The sequence below is a fragment of the Pinus tabuliformis genome, chromosome Q (assembly GCF_031772625.1).
Source record: "Pinus tabuliformis cultivar Carrire ecotype Pingquan chromosome Q, CPIR1, whole genome shotgun sequence".
Taxonomy (NCBI): Eukaryota; Viridiplantae; Streptophyta; class Pinopsida; order Pinales; family Pinaceae; genus Pinus; species Pinus tabuliformis.
Window position 1 is genome coordinate 270087467 of NC_142296.1, and position 26960 is coordinate 270114426.

Here is a 26960-nt window from a genome sequence, read left to right on the forward strand (position 1 = left end):
TGTAGTGTTAACCCCAAAGATGGACGATATGGTGGACCAATGGTAATATGACCAATGAATGGAATAACCCAACCCGACTCAATCATGGCGATGGAGTGAAAGTGTCATGTTCAAGAGCGACTCACTACCAATAAAGTTTCTTCAAGTTTTCTTCCCAATTTTTCCCCAGTCATTGCTGACCAGTACCTCTTTATTTTTATCAACCTTGAGGAGGATAACATATGGTTTTTCTATAATTTTCACTTCGGGAAAACCCATCGCTATGTTTTAATGAGACTAGTGATAGTGAAACTTGTTCTTGTCTGCATGGACAAGTTTGTCTCTATTGGTTTTAACAAGTTTAACGACAAAGACAACTTAGTCCTTTTTCAATTTTAGAGAGTTTGAAAAGGGATGGAAAGGGAACTCTAGTGAACCTTTTTCGTCATGTAATCCCTTAAGTCCGAAAAAGTATAAAATAATACGAAAGGGATGAATTTTCGATAGTTTTAACGTGTCGAACAAGACAAGCGCTTGATATTTTCGTGTAATAATCCCTCAGGTCCAAAAATATTAAAATATAAAGGAGGGATGCCACTCCCAATAGATTTAACAAGTTGGAGAGGCCAACTTCTCAACAATCTTTTCATATTTTACGAGTCAGACAAAAAAAGCTTAAAGAAGACTTGTTTCTTGAGGAACGAGTGATATTTTCGGGTAGCAGATGATTCCAAGTAAGGTTTGGAATTTTCCAATCATGGCTATGCCACAAGGATGGCTAACATAATCACTCTTTGCAGCTGTTCCTCAAAATGGGTAAACAATCAGATGGAGGCGAATGATCGGCTATAACAGAGTGGAGGTGATGGCAGGAGCACGACCAGGGCTCAAGAAGCTGATGATAATGCATTCGCAATGGTTATTTACCAGAGGTTGGTTCATTTTTTAATGAGCTTAAACTTTGGGGAAACATTTTCTCATTTCTTAGGTTTAATTTTTTAACGAGCCGGAACTTCACATAAAAACTGCTCGTGATAATGGTCATTGATTATTTGATTCACCGTTAACACTTTGTTCCTTCAACGGTCGTACTTCCTATTCAATTGCTTCATCAAACCAATTATAAATGAAAATACATGCTTGAAAAATGAGTTAACACACTAATATTTTACTTGAATTACGTGAAAAATAATTTAAAAGTGGTTAATACCCCTCATTTTACCATTTCATTTGCATTTGGGTTTGTTGGAGCTCTGGAGGCATTTCCCCCTTGATTTTCACTAGCTGATTCCAGGAGATTCTATGGACGATTCTTGGCACCTTCTGGACCAGGTAGAAGCTAAACCTATGCTTTTCATTTGCATTCTTTCCTTTTTGAATTTTGAGCATGTTTCCATATTCTGCTGAGCCCCTGGGGTTTGAATAATTTGCCCCAGCCCCATCGCACCCTTTCTAGGTCAAAAGGTGTGATGCATCCTAGATTTCCCACTAGTCAGTCAGTATGCATCGCTCCCAGTACCCAACTGGGGTGCGATGGGCACAAAGAGGGAAATTTATGCACTATTTTTCATGGGATGTTTTGCCATTTTTTGCCAAATCAAGATCCTGACTCTTCTCTTGTTTGTTTTCAGAGATTCATCGGAGAAAAATGGTTATTACATGGTGAGAATGCAAACATCAAGAAGAGGACATGGTTGCTTTACATGATCTGGGTATGGTAACTGCATTTCGAAACTGTGGTCTGCTCAAGTTATTCCACATCTCTAGCATGAGGCAACAAATCAATTCGTTGCAATATTTCCTCTATGCATGGGATCCTACTGTCCAGGTGTTCCAGATCAGAGGCAAGTCCATCCCCTTGACTGTCATGGACATCTACTTTTTGACTAGCTTATCGAGGCATGGTTCCCCTCTCTCATTATCAGATGCCGCACATGGGGGCGAATCTGTGAGGGATTATATTCATCGATACTTTAGAGAAGTATCTCAGCCGAGCAAGGATGGCAAGGTCAACATCCGAGATGTCACTGACAGGCCGTTGAGGACTATCCTGTTCACTTTTGCTAGACCGGCTGGTAGTGCGGCCCTTCACGTGGCTAACAGATCTTATATGCAGTACGCCTTGGAATGCCTTGAACCAAAGGTGTTCAACTGGTGTGAGACAGTACTTCCTTTGTTGAAAGAACAACTCACCAAGGTGAAAAATGGACGATCTAAGAACTTTGGCTATGGTTCCATTTTGACCGCTTTCGCCTTGGAGAAGATCCCACTGATGCAGCCGCAGTACATCTCACTTGGTTTGCCGCCGCCAACTAAGCCACAGATGTAGAGATGGGTCAACCTTATGGCCCGACATGCTGGTCAGCTAGATGTCTCTTTCTCTGATGCCTTCTTTGAGTGGTTTGACCATCAGGAGATGGTTTATGACGAGTGTCCATATGTTGGTATGCATTTCCAGGGTGACCCGGATTTAGTGTTGTCGGCTGGTGAGCAGTGGGGTGTTATAGGTAAAACCTCTGACCATATCCCTGTTTATTTTTTTTATAATGTTCTTGTTCTCTTTTTCACCCAGACTAATCGAAACTCATTTGCTCATGCAGATGTTGGACCGGTGCGACCAGTAGTGCACTTGAGAGCACCAGCTGTTGTTCTAGCAGGAGAGGTCGTATGGAGGGCTATCCTTCATGACCTGGATGTGGTCGAGACTCTTGCAGCATTACAAGAACAGATCGAAGGCCTCACTCTTGGTATCTTGGATGTGAGGACTGGCGAGCTGCCTCTGAGACTATAGCGACATACTACTAGGGTGCCACGTCGATGGACTAGGCTTTTACGCATGATTGCATAGCTGGTGACCTGTTATCACCAGCATCATTAGGCTAGGGTGCCCCCTAGAATTTTGAGTTTTTAGGTCATTTGACCGATTTTGTCTTGGATACAGAACACTATGTGTAAACCATAAACAGTTATATATATTTTTTATTTTCGGAGCTTCATTTTGGTTAAGTTATTGATCCTAATTCAAATATTGATGAAATGATTTTCTTTTATAAATGTCGTAGATGTCTATCTAGCACATAATTTGCCAATGATTCTATTAATGTGTTTAAGTTTTTGGAAATATGTTGATATTGGATGGAATTGAACTATCTTTCCAAAATCTTGAACCTTAGGAACATTCGATAGAGAGCTGGATTTTGTACGGAATAGATGTTGGTGAGTTGTAGAATGGTGAGCTATGAGTCTCGCCTGACAACAAGTCAGCGTATTCCATGTGTGATGGCATCAGAGAGGAGCTCTATCAACGTACTGTATTCGGTGATGTTTTTCATTGATTGGCAAATAAATAACCCCCTGAAACTCACTAACTCGCTGCTTGGATCAAATATGGCCCAAGTTGCAGAAGATAGGTTCCGCATACTATGGCTTGCTCCGTCGGCATATCCAACAAATGGTTCCAATGGGCTCAACATCTGTAACAAATTCAAAAGTTGATTATCTAACCAAAACGACTGCTCTTAACGAAAACAAAAATGTAACATAAGCATAGGGGTTACTATATTGAGCTAAGCATAGTAACGCTTAAGGTACAACCCATTGCGAGGTTGCGCCAGCGTAATCCCATCATAGTCAAATAGCTCGTAGGCTCCTTTTTCTAATACCTGTTTAACAATATAGGGGCCCATCCGTAAATACTTGAACCTACCTGCTCCCAGCTTATCAGATTCCTGATAATATAGCAAGACCAGGTCACCTTCTGAGAAACACAGGGTTTGACATTCTTGACAAACTATGCCTTGACTCGTTTCTTATGATCTTTGTTAGCCAAGGCAGCATGATGATGGGTTTCATCCAGTTGGATTAATTCCAGGAAACGAGCCTCCTCTTCTGAAGTTTCGTGGAGAAGGACGACTATGAGCTTGAGGGATGAGATTTCGCACTAAACTAGTAAGATTGCCTCCATGCCGTACACTAGCTGAAAAGGTGTGAACCTGGTTGCATTCGTTACCGATGTCAGGTATGCCCATAAGGCTAAGCACAGGATCAGGTGCCAACTCCACTTACGGACTCCAATTATCCTTTGCAACATGTGTTCCAGGACTTTGTTGATTGCCTCAACTTGTCTATTAGCTTGTGGATAATACGGAGTACAACTGTCCTGGGACAGTCCTAATTTAGTAGCCAACTCAACCATCATGTGATTGTGAAAATGTGATCCATGATCTGTGACTATAGCCTATGGAACACTGAACCTGGAGACTAAGTGATTGAAAAATAAAAGAGCAACTGTTTCGCCACTGTTGTTTAATGTGGGCATTGCCTCGGCCCATTTCATAAAATAGTCAACTGCGACTATGATATACCCATGCCCCCCAGCTGAGGCGGGGTTACAAGTCATGAAATCTATGCCCCATTTGGTGAATGGCCCAACCGCAACTACTGGTTGCAGAGGTGCGTGTGGAATTCTAGTTTTGTGGTCAAAGATCTGACAAGTGTGGCAACTTTTGACTGTGATTATGTAATCTTTGAACATTGTTGGCCAAAAGTATCCTTCTCGTAAAATGTTTTGTGCTGTAGCATAGCCAGATTGATGCCCTCCACATGTGCATGAATGACAATCATTCAAGATTTTTTTGGCCTCCTCATGGGTGAGGCACCTCCGCAGAACTGTATAGATACCATGGCGGTAAAGTGTATCACTGACGATCATGTAGTCTTTTGCTTGGTATCAAGTATGACACAGCTCTGAACGGGAGGTATTAGACCTATATGTTTGGGTCTGGAGATAGATGATTATATCTCCATACCATGGATCACTTGAAGATATTAGAAATAAAGATTCATCCACGATTCTAGTGTTGGATGTTGAATCATTGGACAACGATGTGAGATTGCATAGTAACTCCGCAAAAGCTAGAGCTTTCTTTGATTTGGATTTTACGAATTCTAGATCAAAATCTTGCAAAATTGCTATCCATTTGGAATATTTGCCCCCTAGTAACTGTCGTGACAAGATATACGTCATGGGGTTGCAATCTGACAAAATGGTAGTTTTTTGAAAGAGGATATAATATTGAAATCTCTGTATCGCTTGAACAACTACAAGAGCCAGCTTTTCAACATAGGAGTACTTAGTTTCTGTATCATTTAAGTTTCAACTTAAATAATAGGTAGCATGTTCAATTCCATTGTCTTCTTGAACTAAAACCATTGCTATGGTCATATCTTCTACAACCAAATATAGGTTAATGTTATTTTGATAATCAGGAGCATACATTAATGATGCTTTTGTTAGGGATTCCTTTAAAGCATCAAAGGAAGCTTGCGCGACCTGATACTATACGAAAGGTACTTCCTTTTTCAACAGACGAGTATAACCTTTACCAAGTTCATCATAATTTGGAATGAACCTTCTCAGAAAGTTTTCTTTCTCTTGGATTTTTTGAATCTGAAGCAAATTTGCACGCGAAGGCAGATCGATGATTGCCTGAACCTTACAGGGGTCAAGACAAATCCCATCTTTCGAGACAACAAAGCCTAGTAAACGACCAGAACCGACCCAAAGCACACATTTGTGTGGATTGAGTCATATCTTGTAGTGTCGGCAACGTAGAAATATCGCTCTCAAATGCTGCGAATGATCGGTCTGGTTTCGCGAGTGAGCCAAGAGATCGTCAAGGTATGGTTGAATGATGTTCTTGATGTCATGGAAGACATAATTCATTGCCCTCTGAAAGGTTTCCCCTGCATTCTTTAAACCAAAAGGTAGCTTGTGGCAAATGTGCCCCACGGACAAATGAATGCAGTCTTTGACTAGTCCTGTGGGCGGATATTTATTTGATTATACCCGGAAAATCCATCCATAAATGAAAATACTTTACATTTGGCACATTCATCATTTATCTGGTCAATGAAGGGTGTAGGTTACTTGTCCTTCAGACAATCTTGGTTTACATCCCTATAATTAATGCACAGTTTAATCATTCCTTGCTTTTTCATTACAGGAACAATATTTGATACCCAATCGGTTAGAGGAATGGGGTATATGAAACTAGCATGGAGAATTTTTTCAACTTCTGCGTTGATGGTAGGGGCTTTCTTGGGGTGCACCTACCGGAGCTATTGTCATACTGGTTTGACATCTGGATACATCTTAATTTCATGTTCAACAATTCTCGAGTCAATGCCTAGAATTTCGTCATATCACCAAGCAAAGACATCTCTAAACTCATCAAAGAGAGCGTTATATATTTCAAGTTCTGAAGGAGACCAAGATTTTCCGACATGAATATTCTCTACAACACCTGGTTTAGTCAAGATATTTATGGTGATTGTCTCTTCAATATTGGACAAGTTTCTCTCAAAATCCACCGTATTTACAGTATTCGACAAGAAATCAAATATTGAAGGATGATTAAGGTCACTGGAACAATCTTCTTTATAGTGTGGAAGATGGGAACGATGGTGGTAATCTTCCCATGGTGCCCCATCAATCATCATTGACTGAACAATCCCTTCGTTTGTAGAGTGTACATGTGACCAAGGATCTGAAGGGGTACCATATTCCTTAGACCTATCTATCCAAACGCTTGATGAGCATTCATTTGGGTTTGCCTCCCATGCCTGAAACATTGATTGCTACAATATTTCTATTGGGCTTGGAGGCAGAACCTCGTGATGATCGATGCTAATATTGGAGTTCGGTATCTTCCAGATGGAAGACACCATATTGCAGTTTCCCACCATTGCCACTTCTGTCAGATTGTTTTGGGATGGTAGGGCAAAGGTCCCCATCATTGTAGGGTCTTTCAGTAGGCCTACTCTGATATCTTGAAGCGAATGAGAGCTTCCGTGGATGATTGGAATGCTTCCTATAACTTGCGAATTGTTGGGGAGAAAGGATTGTTTGTCGATGATCATAATTCCTCCTTGGAAAGGAAATGCAATCTTTCTAAAGTATGTCAACACAACAATGGCCATAGCATATATCCAGGGCCTTGATGATTGGAATGCTTCCTATAACTTGCGAATTGTTGGGGAGAAAGGATTGTTTTTCGATGATCATAATTCCTCCTTGGAAAGGAAATGCAATCTTTCTAAAGTATGTCAACAAAACAATGGCCATAACGTATATCCAGGGCCTTCCCAGTAGGATGTTGTAATCGATCTTTCTGTCAACAACTTCAACATCAATCTCTACTATTTTTCCCCCCAGTTCTACTTATAAGTTACTTAGTATCCCATATGGGGTATACGTTCATCCATCAAATGCTTTTAACGTTATTGACGATCACGACAAGGGTGGAGAGCCTAAATTTTTCTAGCAACTCATCGACATAATACATGTGGATACCCCCTCATCAATAATTATTTGATGAATAGTTTTGTTGAGGGCTTTCACTTGAATAAGGACATATAATTGAGCTAGTAACTAAGGGTCATATCCTTTATGGTTAAAGGCCAAAAGATTGGAATCTGTTGGGTCAATCCCACCTATTGCTGATAATAGAGCTTGCTTCTGGGAGGGCCAATTTTACAGTACCTCAAGTGTTGACATAGCGGATAACGATTGGGCCAGGTCCTCTACTATGTTATAATTCTGTGATGCTCTCCCACGATGATTAAATGTCGATTTGTGTACTACTCCCTTTGGAGGCTTTATCTTTAGTTTAGGAATTATGGGTGGCACAAATTCGGTTGAAGTTGTTGTCGAACTACGAGGTTGATCGGTAGCCTTGTTATTCGACAGCTATCTATTCCTGTAATCTTTTTTCCTTGTCGATAACAAAGCATCATTTTTCTGCTTCAAAACAGACAACATAAGCACTTCAGACATGGAAGCATTATTACTAGCAACCAGATTGGTTCTTGGGTTTGGAAACGGGTCAGTCAATACCACCGAGGTTATTCTACTTTTAAAGAGTTTATTAACTTCATCTTGATGTGGACATTCTCTTGTCCGATGATCCTCATCGCATATTTGACACCCCGAAGGGGGTTTCCTTTGCCCAGAAGGGTTTGCGGAAGAATTTTCAGGAGATGACCCCTCTTGTTTATTCTTCTTCCCGTTTTTCTTCTTCTTGTCTCCTGGTTGCTTCGGTTCTTTGCTTTTGTCGGTCGACACACATTTACCTCCGAGGCGAGAAGTTCCTCATTTGCATTTTGACTAGAAACCGTACGAGTTTTATTTGATGTAGCCTTTACAGTTTTCGTGCTAGTCATGCCTATCACACCATCATCGGCATGAGAGTCCTTGTTCGATTTAGGAGGAGGAACAAAAAATTCTGGTTTAGGATCATCAAGGATTTTGTCATAGAGCGTGCCAAACTGAGTATAGATTAGGTGTAGATATTGTGCATGAGCAATGACTTGCTCTTCAGTGATGACTCCTCCCTTTGCCACATCTTCTGTGATAGAAGGTAATAATGACTTAATAAAGCCTTCAGCCAACAGCTGATCAGGTGTTAGCACATAAATCTGCCTTAGGCTGAAGGAAGGCAAAAATTAGGCTAACCACAAACCATGCTCAGTCTGGTAGCTAGCCCTACCAGAGCAGAAGAGGGCTCTCTCTGAGTCACGCTCAGTGAATAGATGATCAAAAAGGTATGAGATGACTTACAATGCAGTATTTACCTTAGGATACTAAGTGAATAGGGATTCTGGAGGAAATTTTATGAATGATCGAGCTTCTGGGATGTTATGGGACCATAGCTCAACAAAGAACATAGAATTTAATACAAAGGCACAGATTATTCCGTGAGGCAAGGTAGGCAGAAAATGTAACAAATTTAGTTTGAGTTATTGAGGCATGAATAAATTGCTGAAGAAAGTGAAAAGGGCATAGTGACATGAATCCTTTTCAACAGAAGAACAACACTGAACATGAAATTTTCCCACAAGCAAAGCAATAAAATTGAATTCTACCTAATCTCACTCAGAAAATTTCACTAGAAATGAACATGAATTGAATTATGAAACATATCGAAATACATATGAAAACATAAGAGACACGTTTTCTACACTCACAACCACAAGAATCTCATGAAACAGAGCCCCTTCCTTTCATTAATTCTCTGTCAAATATACGCAGTGAAGAAACAAAGTTTCTTTCCCACAGTCTCCCAGAAGTTACAAGCCAACCAACCCTTTGCAAATAAATTGCATACAATATATAGAATGCTTGAGGAAGAGATAGAACGCCCAAGGGTTGGGGAGTTACTCGAATCATAGTGAAATGGAGATGGAGAGCCAACCATTAGCTATAGGTGCAGCGTTGCAAACATGACATTTGGCTTTGGGTGACCGTTTGCCTTCCTTCGCCACTTGGATAGAAGCCAATATGGAGAAAAAACTCTTTAAATGCCACATTTGGTGAAAAAAAAACCAAAGTGTAGATGAGCGGGCCCACTTGGAGAAGTCGCGACCCGAAATTTCATGAAACGGAAGCAAATTGGCAATTTTTTCCTCTGTGTGCCGCACCATTTTCTCTGTGCATCACACTAATTTGGGGCCTGTTTTGGGGAGCTTTCATGTGTCCAAAATGTGCTTAAGTGTTCTTTCTAGAAAGCCTATACTGTCTACTTTCTAACCCAACTAGAATTTTCAAATTTGGTGCTCATTTGCCCCTCCAAATCTCCATTCTCCCAAGACTGCTTTCTGTGTGTCAAAAAAGTGGCAGAGAGGTCATTTTTGGATGTCTTTTGACCTTTAGGAGACTCAGATCTTGCCCAAATCTCTTTTCCAGACACCAGTAGTCATAATTTTCCATGCTAAATGCAAATCAACAAGCCATTTCTCAATTGGAGCTCTAGAATTTTAGTGCCGCACCAGTGGCGGGGCGCATAGGGAGGAAATCCCTGTTTTTTACCCAAAAAATTACCAAGTGACCAAAATTTCCCCAAATTTTTTGAAATTTGAGCTGGATGTTCCCTATGAAGTGATATGCTATTCCAAGGAAGCCTCAGCCAAGATTCGAAGCTGATCTTGCTCTTTTTCCCGCTTTTCCCTTCTTTTTGCTTTCCTCAATTTCGCCTTTAGGCTCCTGATTCTTGCTTTGGAGCTCATGTTTCAGGCCATGTAGTCATGATTCATGTGCCCCAGCATGTATTTTTCCTTGTTAGCCTTATCCAATGACTTCTCCAAGTGGACGTTCACTTTCTCTAAAACATACTCCCGGTCCTCATCTCTTTGCTCCATAGGTCTACCTTGTGTTGCCACGATGTGTTGCCAGTTTTCCTTGATCAGTTGCAACTCTATCTCAGCTAGCCGGTCCTCAAGTTATTTGTTCCTCTGCTCCAGATACTTCATGTTACACTTGGCCCTCTCCAAGTCCAAGGATAAGTTCTCAATCACTGATTGCTGCTCCTGGATGATCTCTCCAAGCTCTGCATTTGTAGGTTCTGCGTCTGTCTCATCATCCTGAAGGAGAAAGAATTTTGTCTCTCGTTCACCTGATGGCTCACTTGAACGCCCCTCATCATGCACTGGCTCCTTACCTCTGCCCTGCTCCTATGATGTTGATGTTGGAAGCGAGGCCCCTTCCACCCCAGGTGGAGATAACACTCGCTTTTCTGCTGCAAACAAAGGTCTACTGCCTTTCTGATAGGTGATGTATATTGGTATGGTAGCAGTCTCATGGCGCTCATGCTGATGTGACTGACCCCCTATTTCATGCCCTACCTCTGATACTACCTGTGGAGCGCTGAAGAAGTCACGAGAAATGAAGTCCTCCCAAGCAATACCCTGCAATCCCAACTAATGGTCCACCAAAATCCGGATAAGGGCAAAGTGATAAACATTGTTGAGTTGCTGTCGAGGGGTCTTGTGCTGCATCAAACTTCTCATCCTCTCTATGTTCCCACAAATGAAAAATGGGAGGCTCATCATCCGCACCTTGGTAAAGTGCATCAGCAACCTGATGTGATAGGCATAAAGGCGAGAAAACCTCCCCTCGCAACTGAAGTACTTCATGATCAATTTCACGAGTGAGGCATACTCATCTTTCAAAAATCTGAATGGAAAAACTCTAGTGAGGTGCCTCAAAAAATTGTCTTTGATGTAAGGCTCATAATGATGCCTCTCTACCTTCTTCATCCTATGCCACTACTCTCCTATGTTTGGTATGCCTGTTGCCACTGATATGGTTTCGAGTGTCAATGTGAAAGTGACCCCAGCCAAGATAGACTGTTCTCCATGTAGGTGCAGTGCAAAAAGACGGGCCAACTCATGATGAACTCTGACATTTTCCACCCTCTGAAAAAATTCAAAACATGCTAAGTGCTGGAAATAGGACATAGCAAGAGGGCATGCCTGCAACTCGGTGAGGGTGTTTGTCTCATATCTAAGATGTCTACCACTCCGATGATGTCTCCTTTGGGCCCTTTCTCCTGAAGTTGTGTCACTGTGGATCTCCTCCTCATATTTTGATGAAACTTCGGATGCCATTACTGTTGTTTGTACCCTAAATTTTATGCTTCCCTTGAATTTCAATGAAGATGGTAGTTGCTCTGTCAATTTGCCGGTAAGGGGACAATGAAATAGTGAGTATTAGGAGGGAAGTGATGAAATGGGAATACGGGTTAAAGGGAGATATTTGTCAAGGATTTTGGAGTAGTTTGGGTATAGTGTCGATGGGGTAGGGTTTGAAACACCTTGACAACACTGTCACTGTAGCATAAACCCTAGGATCATGATTTCTTTGTGTCTTCTTTGTTTGCTTTATAAAAATGTTTGCATTTGATTTATACCCCTTCAACCATGCTATCCCTTTCAATTTTGATGCAAGAATGGAGGTAGGTGGCCAACCTTTCAAATTTGATGAGCATCCAAAACTTTTTAGGCAAATTAATTATCTTCCAAGCTTTATATCTTTGTGCATCGTGCACAATGCCTAGTGCGCTGCGCGCTAGGTATGCATCGCGCCAGTGGCAGATTTACACAGTGGATGGGCTCTGTGTGTGCTGCGCCCAATGAGTGTGTCGCGCTCCTTGGTGTGTGCGCCATGTGCCTTGAAATCACCCTCAATCACTCCTAATCATTTGACATCTTCGAATCTTCGACCATGCACCCCTCTTCCACAGCTTGGCTTGCACAATGAGTTGGTTTTGTGGTGACTTTCAGTTGAACAAATAGTGGAGGAATAGGAAGAGGGATATGATAGTGATTTAGGGTGGGGTTTTAGGAAAAATTATCAAGGGGAGATGGGAAAAATGACAGGTGAGGGGAAAAAGGTGAGTGGAGTGAAACCTTGGCACTAACAACAAAATTTTGTAACCCCAGCCATCGTTTTCTTGGTGATTTTCTTATGGTTGACCTTATGCTTTTGGGTGACATTCAAACATCTTATAAACACCATATCACTGACAAAATTGATGAACCGGTGATTTCATAAGGCCTACCGCTTGAATTGATGGCGTTCACCGAAATTTGGAGTGCTTTGGCAACGTGTTTCGGCCCCTGGACTGTGTGTGTCTCGTGCCAATCCCAGTGCACCACGCGTTGGGTATGTGTCGCGCCTGTGTAAAGCTCCGACTGCAGGCTGGCTGCGTGTGCGCCGCACTCCTGGGTATATGTGCCTCACCCTCTAAAATCTACTCCCACTCACTTCCAACGCTCCAATCTCACACTCACACCTTTGCAATGTGTTCTCCAACTCTTGTAGTAGCACAATGCCTTTGATTTGGGTCAAAATATGTATTTATAGCCTTTGAGAAGATGGGTTTAATTTTTTCTTCCTTGAAAGCCCATTTTTCTAATGTTGTGTTTTGCACTTTTTCATTGACTTTAGAACACACAGATTTTCACTTTCCCTTTGACATTTTGGCTCAAATGATGAAATTTTCGGCACATCTTTGCAGGGACTGTATGATAGGGTATTTGGCCACGGAAATCATGACTGTATTTGAAAAAGTCAACTGGTGATTTTTTGGAAAATTTTGTCATAAATGACCTTGTTTGACTTTTTTCAAAACAGAGTTTTGAAGAAGAGTTGAATTCTATCCACGTGACGATGAATATCTCTGAACCATAGCTGTGTAAGGACCAAATTGATGAATTCCTAGACACAAACATAGAAAATGACTTTGTCTTGTAAATGACTAGACCTTGAATGTCATGGAATTTGGTTATTGTTGACAAAATACCTGAGCCAACAGGAGCCAGACATGCGGAAAAATGATTAGCATGACTTTCTCCGTTAGATCATGGCATGCCCCTAGCGGAATGTAGTTGAGTGAATGGAGCGGGACACCTAAAATAGAAATGCACACAGAGTTTTTATCTCTGACGGAGGGCTGACCAGACCGACTCTAACATTGGCTCCAACGGGGGATGGTAGCTCCTTGGAGGTGCCAAGAACAGTAGATGTCTGGAGGAGCTAGATAGTGCCTTTTTTCCATTGGGCTATGGAGTCATCATTTCGATAAATAGCATAGGACTTTGACTTATTTACGAAACTGAAATGACCAAGAAATTGACTCAAACTTGACAATGGAATAACTCAAAACTAACTTTACAGAATGAAACCAAACTGAAATAAAAATGGTATTTACAATGACAGTGGAAGTAGTGTTATTCAATCAGCAGTGGTATCACTTGAGCATCCGACCATTGATCGGACCTCCAGGACAATCTTCCCCGTCCATTTCCTTCAGAAGAAAGGCATTCTGACCCCTATATGTTGCAATTTTGAAAGGAACCTTCCAAAGATTTTCAAACTTTTTGTGCTTGCCTTTCTCTTCATTCCTTGCATCCCACTTCAGCACCACATCATCCAACTGAAATTTATCTGCTTTTTCTTTTCTGTCATAGATTTTCTTTATCTTCTCCTACAACTTGGATGTGTTCTTGAAAAATTCTTCTCTTGTTTGCTGCAAGTGGGTCATTTGATTCAACCTTCTATGCATGGGATCTTCTTCACTGCCGGCCTCCTGAAGAAGTCTGACCACTGGGACAACAAGAGAGGTGGGGAATACGTTTTCAACTCCATAAACAAGCTCAAACGGTGACATGCCAATGGACTTTTTCCGACTGATCCGATCTGCCCAAAGCACATGGACCAACCTCTTATTCCAGCTCTTTTTATTTATTTCTAGCAGCTCCTTGATGATGTTGACCAAGGATTTATTCGAAGATTCCGCCAATCCATTGCCTTGCAGATGATAGGCAGTTGAACGACCCAAGATTATGTGATATTTATGACAAAATTCTACCATCCTTTTCAATTTGAAAGCTGCTACATTATCAGTGATTAATTTTTTTGGACACCAAAGCGAGACAAGATGTTATTTTCGAGAAATGAAATGATTACCATGTTCGTGGCTTGTCTGGTAGGAGCTGCCTCGATCCATTTCGTGAAATATTTTATCATTGTAAGGATCCATCTATGTTGTTCGGAAGAGGCGGGATGAATTTCCCCAATGAAATCCAACCCCCACTACTGGAAGGCAGCGCTCACCTCAATAGGCTTAAGTGGCAAAGGCTGTAATTTACGTTTCCCTTCGAAAATCTGACATTTATGACAGCAAACAAAGTAGACCAGTAGTACCCTGCTCTCAAAATTTTGATCATTTTTGACTTCCAAGAAAGGTGACCACCACACTCTCCTCCGGGAAATCCTCCATGACTTTCTTTGCCTCCTATTCCACCAAACAATTTAACAAAATGTCACCGGGATCTTTCCAATACAATGTAGAATTCAAAATACAAAACTTGGCAGCCTTCAATTTGAGTGTTCTCTCTTTGTTTCTAGTCATGCTGAGAAGTGGTGACAGATTTTTCAGCACATATATTATATTTGAATACGATAGCGACAAAGAAAACATTTCGGATACCTGAATTGACATTCCTTCCTCATTGTCATCGGATATGGCAGTGATCAAATTTATGTCCAAGGCGCGCAAGTTTGATTCGGACATTAACTTCGCCAACCCCTATCCTTTGACCATCTTTGTGGGCTTTATTTCCACATCATATTCCAGCAAGGCTGCAATCCATTTGCCTCTTCTGCCTTCTAGATCAGTCTGCACTAAAACATATTTTACAGCAGTATTAAGAACATAGGCCAGAATGTGAGAATGTAAAATATATACCCAGAAATCCTTCAATGCCTTCACCAACACCAGGGATTGCTTCTCAATGATGTTGTACTTTAAAGATGCATCCCTTATAGCCCTATTGAAGAATGCAATGGGTCTTTCATGATCATCTCTCTTCTGCAATAATACCGCTGCCATAGTGTGCTCCGAAGCAAATGAAAACAATATGAAATCCTGAGTGTACTCCGGGCTGACTAAAACTAGAGTTGAAGAAAGGGCCAATTTGACCAAGTTAAAATATTTTAGGTGTCCTCTATCCATCTCACCTGGCTATCCTTCTTAAGCATTGTGGTCATTTCTCTTAAGTGTTCTGTAAGATTAGGCACAAAGCGACGTAGAAAATTCATCTTACCATTGAATGATTGTATCTCTTTTTTGTTCCTAGGCAGATCGATTTGTTGAATTTCTTGCACATGTGCTGGGTCTATACGAATTCCATTATTTGAAATGATGTGCCCAAGTAATTTTCCTTCCTCCATGGTGAACAAGCTCTTCTTAGGATTCAGCGATAGACCATATTTTCTACACTTTTGAAAGACAATTTTTAGGTGATGCATGTGCTCTTCATCAGATTTGGAAAATACCATCAAGTCATCCAAGTACACCACCAAAAACACATCCTTTTTCGTTTTCAAAAGCCAAGTCCATTTCCCATTGAAATGTGGCACCTGCATTCTTTAAACCGAAGGGCATTTTGGCATAGTGAAAGGTTCCCCATGGAGTGGTGAATGTTGTCTTGTCTCTATCATCTTCATGGACAGAAATTTGGTTATATCCAGAATAACCATCAAGCAGTGACATGCGAGATGCCCCCACTACTCGTTGAATTCTATGGTCCATCTTGGGCAGTGGATAGTTTTCCTTCAATGAGACTTTATTTAGATTTCTGAAATCAATGCATAGGCGGATCTCACCGGTCTTCTTGCGTACAGGCACTAAGATAGATGTCCAATCTGAAAATCTGATGGGCACAATGATACCTGACTTGTATAACCTGTTTACCTCCTTTTCGATAGATGGCAGCAACTTTGGATTTATCCTTCTCAGCTTCTGTCTAAATGGTTTTTGATTGGGCTTGATGGGTATTGTGTGATGAACAATATTTGTATCATAGGTCTTTAAATCGGAATAGTGCCAAGCAAACACATGTGAAAATGAAGCCATCAAACTGATGTATTTGTCCTTAATCTTTGGCGGTAATGCTTTGGAAAATTTTACCAACTTTGGATTGGCTACTGTACCGATGTTGACTTCTTCTACTCCTTTCTCTGTCAACTACAATGTTGGCTTGCGGGCTACATCATCCTGATCGAAAAGTTCCTCTAGAGGTATCAAGCCTTTAGGAATGATGTTATTTTTCAACTACAATATGTCCATTTGATTGATTTGCACTTCATCTATTCCATTCCCTTTGCCTTCATCATTTTCTAGATCAATTGAGGTTTCTTTGAACTTGCCTTTGTTCAACAGAAAATCCTTAATCTCCTCATCATCTTGAAACACTTTCCAATATCGTTGATTGTCTGGAATGGTTGGACGATGCTTGACATGGATTTCAAATTTATTGCTGGAGTTTATGGGGATCTTCAAGATGCTCACTGCCTTGGCAAGAGAATCAGCAATACTATTTTGTATACGAGGCACACATGTTAAGGTGTATTCTGAAAATAACTTCAAGATGTCTAAAACTGCATTATGATAGGCCCACATCCTAGGATGTTTTGCTTGATACTCACCTCTGACCTGTTTTATTACCAACTCGAAGTCGTCATATACTGAAACCTTTTTGCATTCAACTTTTTAAGAATCTTCAGGCTAGCTATCAGACCTTCATACTCAACTTTGTTGTTTGAACACTCAAAGGCCAGCTTGTAAGAGAAAACCCTCACGCTGCTAGGCACTCTGTTTCGGGCGGAGAAAGGACTGCGTACCCAAATTCCAATTCTAGCGGCTTCATTTCCTACTGCTCCATCAAAATCCATGGTCCAAAAGCCTTCTTCTTCCTCTTGTTAGTGTTGTAAATCTATTTGTCGTGCCTTGTCTGCTTACTATCCATTACTTTCAACTGATTGCCCAATATTTTGCTACTTTTCTTGCCTTTCTTTCTTAAAAATTTCTTTGAAATTTTCTGTTATTTCCAGAATGTCATATGCTTCTAATATCTGACTATCTATCTCATTTAAACTATCTGAAAACAAAACAAAAGACTCTAAATTTGTATGTGCATAGTTAATAGGATGATTTATAGGTTTCTCCATGCTTGTGATCATATATTTCAACTTTTGTTCCCGATATAACTTCCTCATTTGTCCAAACACCAGGATTGTTGCATAGGAGAAATCTAGCTATAGTGTCCCTTTCAATTTTGCTACCCAAGACCTGGAAAGAAGCATGCCAAACCTTGGAGGAATATCTTCTCCCACCACATCCATCAAGACATTTTTCATAAGAAGTTGATCCAAACTCACAACCAAGTCTTTGATGAGTCCTATACATCTTACTCTGCTGGAATCGAATGAATAGAGATCATGATATTGGCGGGTGATGTCTAGACCAAGCTTGTCCATGATAGCCTTGGGCATGATATTGTGAGAAGCTCCGGAATCGAACATGGCATTGTGTAACACAAAATCATGAAATCGTAAACTGATATAGAAAGGTGGCACATCACTATCAGGAGACTCACCATTGGATGCTGGTCCAAAAATCATTTCGGGCTGATCATCTTCTACATTTACCATGACGGACATTGTGTCCAAATTTAACATTTTAGAAATCTGTCCTCTATAATTGTTGTTCTTCATGATTTCAGTGAAGGGGATGGATACCTTTAACTTAAAAATCTCATTCTCTAAGCTAAAAGCGAGAGTATTTTCTACCTCTTTGACTCGGATCTCTTTCCTTTACTTTTCCTTTGATGTGGCTTGTTGCTGTGATTGTTCTGCTGATTTTGATTTGCTGCTCTCCGGACCAACCACCCCCTTTCCTTTTCTTTGTGTAGCTGATGAATCATTTTTTTTTGCTTCAACCTCCTTCTTTTTTTGAATTGGTTTGGCTGGCACATCTCTGTTTCTAAGTGAATATCGTTGTTGTTGTGCGGACAAAGCATTCATATATCCCCTTTGATATTCTTTTGATTCTTCTTCCAACACAGTGTCGCTAGCTAAAATAAAATCAGTGTCTTAGTGTGTAGATGAATTCACTGCACATTCTTCCTTTTTGGTAATGTAAGTAGGCAGCTCATCTGGAGTAAAGAGGTGGTTTTCTTCACCTATTACATTCCCATCCTCATCTGACTCCAGTCCATGCACAAAATTTTGCTGTAAAGGTGTTTGTACTGACTGTTATGCTGTCTACTCTTGAGTTCACTGATCTCTCTGCCATATTCTATATTGTGGCTGCTGCTAGCCACGGAAGTTAGTATTCACAACTTGTGGCTTAGGCTTGTCAAGTTTTACCCTTTCAAGCATCCGCTCTACCTTTTTTAGAAGTTGATCCATTGAACAAGACTCTTCTTTTACTGTGATCTTCTTTTCTACTTTCTCTCTAGCTCTTTTGGACAACAGATTTGCTTCAACGCTGACCGCAATTTTCTGCATATCTTCCATTGTGGCTGGTTCTCTCTCTCTTAATTGGTACGCCATGTCAGCGTCAAAACCATCTGGAAACTTCATCATTGCTAGTCCCACAGGTGGATTTAGATGATCTAGAATTTTGTTATAGATTGCATTAAATCTAACACAATAATCTTGGACCGATTCACCGACATTCCATTTGATTTGTTCATACTCGGCTAGGATTTGAAGGGGATTTTTTTTCACTTCCCACCGGTTCAAAAATTGTCTTTGTAGTTCATCCAAGGTAGTGATACTTGCAGCCATCAAACCTCTAAACCATTTCCTCACATCACCTGCAAATGTCTATACAGAGAGCCTCATTGCCACGTTCTCTGCATCAATCTCATGAAGTTCATAGAGGTCTGCCATTTTGTCTACATGTTACTGAGCAGTAATGCTGTTAGGAGTGCCATCAAAAAAAGGGATTTTACTTTGATAATCCGTTGGAATATCATCTAGAAATTGGGGTAGAACAAGGGGTGCAAAACGGGCAGCCATCATTCTCAGTGGATTTGGCCTTGGCAGTGTTGGAGGAGTGTGCACAGTTTGCAAGGGGCTTGCAATTGGAGTTTGGGGCTGTGTTGCAATGTAATTATCAATTAATCTATTAACTCTTTCTGTTTTGAGATCTACAAGAAATTGCAGATTGAGGACAGTATAATCAACAGCTCTTTCGGATTTAGACTCAAACAATGATATCTCAAACCGTTTGTCAAACTCAAGTTCTTCAAGATACTAAAAAATATCGGGACATGAATGGGATTTGAACACGGGAGTTATGGTGCTTTCTTGACGAAGGAGTCTTCGAATCAAATTGGGGTTTTCATAAATATGAGGAGGATCTGGGTCTGGATTGGCTCTAGTATATCGTCTTCAAGCCAACTTGTTATTGAGAAAAGTCACCGGACACAACCCACTTACTCAGCCTTTCCAATCCTAAGCTCATCATCCGGAAGCTTAGAATTATTATGAAACAACGGGATTTGATTTCAACTTAGGTCCCCAGTTGAGTCGCCACTATGTTAGCACCTAAATATACCTTAGGTTGAAGGAAGGAAAAAATTAGGGTAACCACAAACTACACTCAGTCTGGTAGCTAGCGCTACCAGAGAAGGAGAGGGCTCTCTCCGAGTCACGCTCAGTGAATAGATGATCAAAAACGGTATGAGATGACTTACAATGCAATATTTACCTTAGGTTCGTAAGTGAATAGGGATTGTGGAAAATTTTTTATTAATGATTGAGCTTTTGGGATGTTATGGGACCGGCGCTCAGCAAAGAACATAGAATTTAATACAAAGGCACAGATTATTCCATGAGGCAAGGTAGGCAGAAAATGTAACAATTTTAGTTTGAGGTACCGAGGCATGAATAGATTGCTGAAGAAAGTGAAAAGGGCATAGTGACATGAATCCCTTTCAACAAAAGAACAACACTGAACATGAAATTTTTCCACATGCAGAGCAATAAAATTGAATTCTACCTAATCTCACTCAGAAAATTTCACTAGAAATGAAAATGAATTGAATTATGAAACATAACGAAATACATATGAAAACATAAGAGACACATTTGCTACACTCACAACCACAAGAATCTCATGAAACAGAGTCGTTGCCTTTCATTAATTCTCTGTCAAATATACACAGTGAAGAAACAAAGTTTCTTTCCCATAGTCTCCCAGAAGTTACAAGCCAACCAACCCGTTGCAAATAACTTGCATACAATATATAGAATGTGTGAGGAAGAGATAGAATGCCCAAGGGTTCGGGAGTTATTCGAATTATTGTGAAATGGAGATGGAGAGCCAACCATCAGCTACATGTGCAGTGTTGCAAACATGACATTTGGCTTTGGGTGACTGTTTGCCTTCCTTCGCCACTTGGATAGAAGCCAATCTGGAGAAAAAACTCTTTAAATGCTGCCTTTGGTGCAAAAAAACCAAAGTGTATATGAGCAGGCCCACTTGGAGAAGTCGTGACCCGAAATTTCACGAAACGGAAGCAAATTGGTAATTTTTTCCTCTATTCGTCGGGCCATTTTCTCTGTGTGTTGCACTACTTTGGGGCCTGTTTTTTGGCACTTTCAGGTGTCCAAAATGTGACCAAGTGGGCTTGCTGGAAAAATTGTCATGTCTGATTTCTAACGCAACTAGAATTTTCAAATTTGGTTCTCATTTGACCCTCCAAATATCCATTCTCCCAAGACTTCTTTCTGTGTGTCAAAAAAGTGGTAGAGAGGCCATTTTTGGGTGTTTTTTGACCTTTAGGAGACTCAGATCTTGCCCAAATCTCTTGCCTGGACACCAGTAGTCATAATTTTCCATGATGAATTCAAATCTACAAGCCATTTCTCAATTGGAGCCCTAGAATTTTAGCGTCGCGCCAGTGGCACGGCGCACAGGGAGGAAATCCCTATTTTTTACCCAAAAAATTACCAACTGACCAAGTGCTATGCTATGCCAAGGAAGCCTCAACCAAGATTCGAAGCCTATCTTGCTCTTTTGCCCATTTTTCCCTTCTTGTTGCTTTCCTCAATTTCGCCTTTAGGCTCCTGATTCTTGCTTTGGAGCTCATGTTTCGAGCCATGTAGTGGTGAGTCATGCGCCTTAGCATGTATTTTTCCATGTTAGCCTTATCCAACTGATGCTCCAAGTGGACATTCAATTTCTATAAAACGTACTCCTGGTCCTCATCTTTTTGCTCCATAGGTCTGCCTTGTGCTGCCACGATGTGTTGCCGGTTTTCCTTGATCAGTTGCAACTCTATCTCAGCTAGCCGATCCTCAAGTTATTTTTCCTCTACTCCAGATACTTCATGTTCCACTTGGCCCCCTCCAAGTCCAGGGATAAGTTCTCAATCACTGATTGCTTCTCCTGGATGATCTCTCCAAGCTCTTCATTTGTAGGTTCTGCGTCTGTCTCATCATCCTGAAGGAGAATGAATTATGTCTCTCGTTCACCTCATGGCTCACCTGAAGGCCCCTCCTCATGCATTGGCTCTTTGCCTCTGCCCTACTCCTGTGATGTTGATGTCGGAAGCGAGGCCCCTTCCACCCTGGGTGGAGATAACACTCGGTTTGCTGCTGCAAACAAAGGTATACTGCCTTTCCGATAGGTGATGTATATTGGCATGGTAGCAGTCTCATGGTGCTCATGCTGATGTGATGGACCCCCTATCTCATGCTCTGGCTCTGATACTACCTGTGGAGTGCTGAACAAGTCACGAGAAATGAAGTCCTCCCAAGAAATACCCTGCAATCCCAACTGATGGTCCACCAAAATCTGGATAAGGGCAAAGTGATAAACACTGTTGAGCTGCTGTCGAGGGGTCTTGTGCTGCATGAAATTTCTGATCCTCTCTATGTTCCTGAAAATGAAAAATGGGAGGCTCACCATCCTCACCTTGGTAAAGTGCATGAGAAACCTGATGTGATAGGCATAAAGGCGAGAAAACCTCCCCTCGCAACTGAAGTACTTCATGATCAATTTCATGAGCGAGGCATACTCATCTTTCAAAAATATAAATGGAAAAACTCTAGTGAGGTGGCTGAAATAGCTGTCTTTGATGTAAGGCTCATAATGATGCCTCTCTACCTTCTTCTTCTTATGCCACTGCTCTCCTATGTTTTGTATGCCTGTTGCCACTGATATGGTTTCGGGTGTCAATGTGAAAGTGACCCCAGCCAAGATAGACTGTCCTCCATGTAGGTGCAGCGCAAAAAGATGGGCCAACTCATGATGAACTCTGACATTTGCCACCCTCTTACAAAATTCAAAACATTCTAAGTGTTGGAAACAAGACATAGCAAGAGGGCATGCCTGCAACTCGGTGAGGGTGTTTGGCTCATCTCTAAGATGTCTGCCACTCCGGTGATGTCTCCTTTGGGCCCTTTCTCCTGAAGATGTGGCTTTGTGGGTCTCCTTCTCATATTATGATGAAACTTTGGATGCCATTACTACTATTTGTACCCTGAGTTTTATGCTGTCCTTGAATTCCAATGAAGATGGTAGTTGCTCTGTCAATCTTCAACCAAGGGGAAAATGAAACAGGGAGTATTAGGAGGGGAATAATGAAATGGGAATAGGGGTTAAAGGGAGAGATTTGTCACGGATTTAGGAGTAGTTTGGGTATAGCTTTGATGGGGTAGGGTTTGAAACACCTTGACAACACTTCCACTGTAGCATAAACCCTAGGATCATGATTTCTTTGTGTCTTCTTTGTTTGCCTTATAAAAATGTTTGCATTTGATTTATACCCCTTAAACCATGCTATCCCTTTCAAGTTTTATTCAAGAATGGAGGTAGGTGGCCTACCTTTCAAATTTCGAAAAACATCCAAAAATTTTTAGGCAAATTAATTTTTTTCCGGGCTTTATATCTCAGTGTGCTGCGCGCAATGCCCAGTGTGCTGCGCACTGGTTATGTGTCGCACTAGTGGCAGATTTACACAGTGGACGGGTTGTGTGTGCACCGTGCCCAATGAGTGTGCCGTGCTCCTTGGTGTGTGCGTCACGCTCCCCGAAATCACCCTAAATCACTCCTAATCATTTGACATCTTCGACTCTTCGACCATGCACCCCTCTTCCACAACTTGGCTTGCATAATGAGCTGGTTTTGTGGTGAATTTGAGTTGAATAAATAGTGGAAAAATAGGAAGAGGGATATGATAGTGATTTAGGGTGGGGTTTTAGGAAAAATGATCAAGGGGAGATGGGAAAAATGAGAGGTGAGGGGAGAAATGTGAGTGGAGTGAAACCTTGGCACTAACAACATAATTTCGCAACCCCAGCCATCGTTTTCTTGGTGATTTTCTTATGGTTGACCTTATGCTTTTGGGTGACATTTAAACATCCTATAAACACCATATCATTGAAAAAATTGATGAACCAGTGATGTCATAAGACCTACCTCTTGAATTGATGGCGTTCACCGAAATTTGGAGTGCTTTGGCAACGCGTTTTGGCCCCTAGATTCTTTGCGTCACGCGCCAATCCAAGTGCACCACACGCTGGGTATGTACCACGCCGACTGCAGGCTGCCTTCGTGTGCACCGCGCCCGGTGAGTGCGCCACGCTCCTGGGTATGTGTGCTGCACCCTCTAAAATCTGCTCCCACTCACTTCCAATGCTCCAATCCCACACTCATGCCTTTGCAATGTCTTCTCCAAGTCTTGTAGTAGCACAATGCCTTTGATTTGGGTCAAAATATGTATTTATAGCCTTGGAGGAGATGGGTTTAATTTTTTCTTCCTTGAAAACCCATTTTTCTAATGTTGTGTTTTGCACTTTTTCATTAACTTTAGAACACACTGATTTTCACTTTCCCTTTGACATTTTGGCTCAAATGATGAAATTTTTGGCATATCTTTGCAGGGACTGTATGACAGGGTATTTTTCCATGGAAATCATGACTGTATCTGAAAAAGTCAAATGGAGATTTTTTGGAAAAAATTTTCATAAATGACCTTGTTTGACTTTCTTCAAAACAGAGTTTTGAAGAAGAGTCGAAGTCTATCCACGTGACGATGAATCTCTCTGAACCGTAGCTATGTAAGGGCATCCCTCTGGCCTGCATGGCCTTTCTGCACATGTTTCAAAGACCAAATTGATGAATTCCTAGACCCAAACATAGAAAATGACTTTTTCCTGTAAAGGACCAGGCCTTGAATGTCATGGACTTTGGTGATTGTTGACAACAGACCTTAGCCAGTAGGAGCTAGATATGAGGAAAAATGATTAGCGTGACTTTCCTCGTCAGATCATGGCATGCCCCTAGTGAAATGCAGCTGAGTGAATGGAGAGGGACACCTAAAATAGAAATGCACAAAGAGTTTTGATGTCTGACGGAGGGCTGACCAGACCGACTCTAACATCAGGAACATATGTTTTTACCAGTCTACGACGACATCGCCACTCATGAATATGATCAGATATGTGAGTGGCCGTCATTTGTTTGAAATTGGTAAGAATCTTTGTTCTTGTTTCATACCTTATGGGTAACTGTAAATGGGTAAAAAGGTTGTGGCTAGGGTGCTGAAGTTATCGAATGAAGCTCTAGGCAATTCGATATACCATTTTTCTTCTAGACCAATTAACGTTCACTGAAAAAGGTGAAGCCTAATTGAATCATCATTTAGGGTGTTAGATGAACACCACAGATGAAAGGTCATCACATCATTCGATGGGTCTTCACCCGGATTCCCATTAAATTTAATAATATCTGACGGAAGTTTATGCAAAATCGCCAACCACCACGGGGCGTAAGCAATTAGATCATTTATCAACCGATTTAGATCTGGTAACTCTAAAGTTGCCACGAAGGGCAACTATTGATTCAGTTTCAACAAAGCATACCCAGGATACGATGGGACCGCCTGAGCAGTGGGTCTTTGCATACTAGCATAGTGCATTTGATGTTGATAACTTTGGTAAGGTTGATGGGCATAACCACTATGAAATGGTTGATGTTGACCATTTTGAATATACGGCTACCCATTACTTGAAATGATTTGGTGCTCAGATCCTTAGTAAACTTGTTGGAATTGCTGTAGAAATTTTGAATAATTTAACACATATTCAATAGAGATTATCCTGATCATGTACTATTGCGCAATACATACACAATACATAAGCTCCTCTATGTTTATCATCACTATAGCAACATCAATAACAATAAAACATCAAGAGCATTCACACATTAACACAGTATGTAACCTGGGAAAAGCATCTCGCTAAAAACCCCAACTATCTGTATATTAATGATTGAGACCATGTAACATTAGAAAGTACAATGCTTATCACAAGAAATCCAGTACCAGCTCCACCTGTTACACACAATACAACTAAGATCTGATCTCCAAATCTATTCCACTGGTTTCCTGCCTCCACTGCTCAATACCTGCTCAAGAATGAATGAGAATGGTTTACCAATCTTGTATTTCACCTCCAAAGAATCACTCACACTTTGTTAGACGTGAGCATAGGCTATAATACTAGGCAAATACATGAGCAAACTCATTGGAATACTCAATCCCTTGATTGTGCAAGATCTGATGCACAACTATAGTCACAACTGATAGCAATCTGATTCTCTAACACCTGTCCCTGCTGAACTGAACATGCACTGACATGCAACTGAGTTAACTGATGTGTTCTATAGTTGTAATATGACTTGATAATTAGTTTAACAACTCATCATTAGTCTATTTGTAGTTAGACTAACTACAACTAGTTTAACCAAGTCAAACTGAACACAACTCCATCAACTCCACAATCAACTCCACCAAAGTCAACTGATTAAGTTCTAACTCGAGTCATGCATGCAACAACTCAACTGACTCATAAGAAAAGCGTACTTCCTTTTGATAGCTACATGGGCCACATCTGTAGCTCAAACTGAAGTGGTCTAGGAGAATAAGATCAAGTTTATAGTCCAAATATTATTATAAGACAATAATATTTGACTTTTCTATTTTGGATAGCCAGTCTAAAAATAGACTTTGATCACTCCTGCTGTGATCACCCCTGCTGTGGTCACTCCTACTATGATCACTCCTGTTGTGGTCACTCCTGCTGTGATCATCCCTGCTGTGGTCACTCATGCTGTGATCATCCTTGCTGGGATCCAAATATAGAACTTGCTCCATAATTTGCCTATGGGCCCACTTAGTGAAGGCGACACTTTTCACTAAGCTCCATCATCTTGTTGCAATACCAACACTCCCTCTCAACAAGATATGGATTATCAGCAACCCCTATCCTGCCTCAGTGGTACTCGAATTTGCTCCTGGTGAGAGCCTTCGTCAGAATATCAGCATCCTGATCCTCTGTTGGAATGTATGAAAGCAACATGATCCTATGCTACACACAATCTCTAATATGATGGTACCTGATGTCATTGTTGCCATATACTCAGCCTCTTGAGCTCCCTGCCCAATTTGCATCCTCCTGTCTGTACCACAAACCATATCCTGATGTGCCTCTCAAATAGTGCAATACATGCTTGCCCGCCTTCGAGAAGAGCTTGGTAGGCTTAACCATAGATTGTGAAAGATGGTTAACTGCATAGCATACATCAAGTCATGTATTGACCAAATACATCAGCAACCCCACCAACTGTCAATAAACAGCAGCATCCACTTCTTCTCCCGAAGTGGCATCCTCCTTCCTCCAACCTCCAGGAAGAGGAGTATCAATAGGCTTGCAGCCATGCATGTTGAACTTCTCCAGTATCTCCCAAGCATACTTGCCCTGAGAAACAAATAGTCCA

General features: G+C 41.1%; 1 pseudogene; it reads left to right on the forward strand.

Annotated features, from left to right (window-relative positions):
- The first annotated feature begins 1846 nt into the window (after positions 1-1846).
- LOC149219233 (serine/threonine-protein kinase-like protein CCR1 pseudogene) overlaps positions 1847-26960 on the forward strand; it is a 63816-nt pseudogene continuing 38702 nt past the window's right edge.